Source organism: Mus pahari, chromosome 2, assembly GCF_900095145.1.
Source record: "Mus pahari chromosome 2, PAHARI_EIJ_v1.1, whole genome shotgun sequence".
Classification (NCBI taxonomy): Eukaryota; Metazoa; Chordata; class Mammalia; order Rodentia; family Muridae; genus Mus; species Mus pahari.
Window position 1 is genome coordinate 22897522 of NC_034591.1, and position 4199 is coordinate 22901720.

Below are 4199 nucleotides of genomic sequence, written 5' to 3' on the forward strand. Positions count from 1 at the left end.
CTTGCATCTATGACTCCTGATCTCTTTCTTATGTTTTCTATCTCCAGGCTTGTCTCCCTTTGTGGTTTCTTTATTGTTCCTATTTCCATTTTTAGATCTCGGAAGGTTTTGTTCAACTCCTTCACCTGTTTGGATGTATTTCTTTAAGAGAGTTATTTATTTTCTTCTTATTGTCCTCCATCATCATCATGAGAAGTGACTTTAGATCCATGTCTTGCTTTTCTGGTGTGATGGTGTATTCAGGACTTGCTATGGTGGGAGAGTTGGGTTCTGATGATGCCATGTATCCTTGGTTTCTGTGACTTCTGTTCTTACACTTGCCACCTGCCATCTGATTATCTCACGTGTTCCCTGCCCTCGATATATCTGACTGTGGCCTGTCTTTCCTGTAATCCAGGTTGAGTCAGAACTCCTCAGAGCCCAGCTTTCTCTGTGATCCAGTGATTCCGGGATCCTGTGATTTTAAAATTCTGGGTTTGTCAGAGTTCTTGGCTGTCAACATTTCTCTGATACCCTGAGATCCTGGTGTGACCAAGCTCCTGGGATCCTGGGATCCTGAGATCCTGAGCGTATTAGAGAGCCTGGAAGTGGTACCTCCTCTGGGGACTGTGGGGCTGTCCACTGAGTTTGAAACCAAGGTAGACCAGTGCCAACTGGAAGAACTCGAGTCGCTGGTTGGGTGGGTCTCCTGTGTCCCTGCTTCTGCTGGCCCCAGGCCCACAGGGTTGTGTTGGAACAGATTTTGTGTTCTTCTCACCAGTGATCCTAAAATCCTGGGTGTGCTAGGGCACCTGGGGTGTGTGTCCTCTGGGGACCATGGAACCATCTGCCGAGTTCGTGCCCAAGGTGGCCATCTGCAACACATCTTGATGCACCTCACATACCAACTCTGTCATTGTACTCTGGCCATGCTCAGCAGGTGGGACCCAGGGCCTAGTTCACCAACTCATTTATCCATGGCCCCGGTGAGGTCACTGTCCCTATAAGTAAATTCTGGTAGGACTAGTTCATTCTAGTATGAAGAGTTGGGACTACTCCTGGCTCTTCCCTTCCAGGCAGTGTTCCACATCCAGATACTGCCAGGCACCATGGAAACCTTCAAGATTTCTCAGAATTGCTGGGTGATTATCCTTATTTATTTCTGTTCCCTGCAGAAAACCTCATGAGTCAAGTGACTAAGAGATCAAGGACCACTTTCTGCAAAGGATAGCTTGTCTTGGATCAAGCACAGGCTCCTTGGTGGGCGCTCATTCGCTGAGGATGGGTAAAAAGGGCAGAGTATGTTTCCTGTCAGAAAGAGTGGAATGACGTTGTGGGCACATGTCGGTGCATGTGTGTGAACGTAGCCCTGTACAAATGTGCATGCATACATGAGGGAATGTGTATGTGAGCATGTCACTGTGTGTGTGTGTGTGTGTGTGTGTGTGTGTGTGTCCTTCTGTGTGTGTGCCCATTCATGAGCTGATGTGAAGTCAATCAGCTCTTATTGGCCACAGGGACATCTTTTGGTTCACCCTCCCCTTTAGTTTTCACAGTACAGCTGTGTTTAGGGTCTTATCTACTTCATGTGATATATCAGTCAAGCCAGTGGAGTGCTAAGCAGCATATGGTCTACAGTAAGGTCCGGTCCTTGGAAACAATTTGAGTTCAGAACTGTTGTCTACTGTAAGAAGCTCTGGGGAGCTTAATTGTGGGGAGGGAAGTGAGAACAAGTTCCAGTGAGTGTGGCCATCTCTCCTGGGCCCCTGACCTGGTGGCAGCTTCGTTGTCAGTAATTTTGGAATTCAAATACCTAGCTCCTGGTCCTGAAAGAAGTCCTTATATCTGTTACTTGCAGGTTGAGGGGCAGATGGAGCCTTTCTCATTGGCTCTCATGGGACCAAGGAAGAGGCTGAGGAAATGGCTGCCTTAGCATAGAGACTCCTCCGGAGATGCTGCTCAGGATGGTGTGGATGATTCCAAACAGCCTCAGGCCCAGAGCTGTGTGAGGAGGAAAGGGCTGGCAGGAGACAACTGGTGAGTGATAGAAAGAGACTTGCTTCTCAACCCTCTGAGGGCAGAGCTGGCAGGCTGGAGCCACTTCACATGGGAAAGCTAAGGTAGGCTGCTCAGGACTGCCACATCAACAGGAACCAGGCTGGAGCCCCCTGCTTTTTAGGAGTCATACAGATTGTTGCAAGCCCCCTGGGAAGCTATGGAGCTTCCCTCACATGTTCACAACCACTGTGATTTAATTGCTCTGCTATTTGTTAATTAGCCTGTGTGAAGTGCTGGTATCCTTGGCTGAGGGAGTGGGAGGGCAGGAATGCAGCTCTCTGTGAAGCAGGTCCAAGCAGCGGGCAGTTAGACTACCTGCTAAGTCTGTGGTTGTTACTGATGCTCTGATGTCTCAAGCTGCCCAGGGGGAAGTTTCCCATTAGAAACTTGATCCATTAGGGACCATAATTTCCTTCTAATCCAATAGCAGAAGTGTGAACATGAAGCTAAGCTTCCCAAGCAAAACATGAACTGATGGTGTCTGGCCCCTCCTCCGTGGGCTCACCCTTCTGTGTAACCTTCTCAGGCCTTCATATTTATCCCTGCCATTCCCTATCAACTGTTGCTTTCAGGAAAAGATGGGTATCACTCCTTTATAGGCTAATGTGAGTGTGTTTCAACACCTTCTCTGATTCATTCAGCAAATATTACTCAAAGACTACTAACTTCCAAGTGTGGGTATCCTTCCCCAAGGGTTCTGGGGTGAAAGTACTGATGGATAGAGAAAGAAATAGCTTTACCATGGTCTGGGGATGGGACGGTCAGTCTGATCATGCATTGGGGTGCTTTGAGAGCACAGGTGCTAATCAGGAGGTGGGTCAAGGAAGGCTTCCCAGAATAGGTCATGCTGGCTCAAGTCTTCAAGACGAGGAAGGAGAAGGTGAGTGGTTGGTAAGGAGGGAGTGCAGCCCAGCATAGTCAATCCCAAGGTCAATTGTTCAGGAGCCCAGGGAGCTCCAGAGCTGGTGTGGCAGAGGGTTGGTGATAGCTATGGGAAAGGGGATGGCATCCATCCCATTGACTGCTGCTGCGTGGGGTTCAGATATGGGCGTGGGCCCGAGAGAAAGATGGTTTGGGTTCATTAGGAGGAAGCTGGCTGTTTCAGCTCGATATAAAACGCTCACACAGGCTTCTGTGTTTGAATACTCTGTCCCCATATAGCGGCAGCTTTGATTTGGTAGGTTTCAGGTTGGGGCTTAGCTGAAGAAGGTGAACTTTTGGGTCTGGGCAGCCCCATTTCCTGCCCCATCTGTTTCTTGGTCAGCTGAGATATGAGCAAGCAGTGACCATACAACACAGTTCCTCTGCCATGAAGCCATCTGTCACCATCCCTACTCTGTCTCCATAACAGGCCAGAATAAATCCTCTTAAAGTTGCTTCTTGTCAGGTAAAGAAAAGAAAAGCAATTATTGATAATACACAGGCCAAGGTGCTGAGTGGAAAGCAGTTTTGGGGGTGAGACAATGGAGCTGCTGGCTTGCTGATAGGGTGACCTGGTCCAGCCAAGTCAGGTTGAGCACAGAGCCTTGGGAGCTGTGATTCACTCACCTCTGGGTGAGTTTAGGGGATAGTGAAGCCTGTGAACCTGTGTGCAACAGCACCTTCAGTTCTGACAAAATGTAAATGGAGGGATTGTAAAGATGACCTAAAGGACCCAACTGGCCCCTTGTAGGTGGCCACTATTTATGTTCCTGTTCTGAACACGCAGTCTGTCACATACATGTCTACCCTGCCAATACTGAGCAGAGTGGCCCTGAGACCTCCTGATTCTTAGGCATCTATCTGTTTGGCAGAGCTGGACCTCAAAAGAACTAGATGACTTGCACAGAGTTGGACAGATCCTTTACTGTGGCTTTCTGTAGGCTTCTAGGCTGGACATGGCATGTCCCAAGCCATCTTCTTGCCCTGTACTATACTGTGTAAGTAAGGATTATTTGGCCTTGGTGTGTGGGTGTAATAGACTTACTGCTGGAGTCGACCCTTACTGGTCAAACTGAAGTACATACACCTGTTCATGTTGGTACCCCATAGATGGTACCTGGGGATTCCCTACTACCAAGGGTGCAAGATTGCTATCTTTAGAGTCTGGAAGATGGGCCATGTCTCTCCTGTGAGTAGTATAAATCTAGGGCTATCTACCACTGGAAGATGGGCATGTCTCT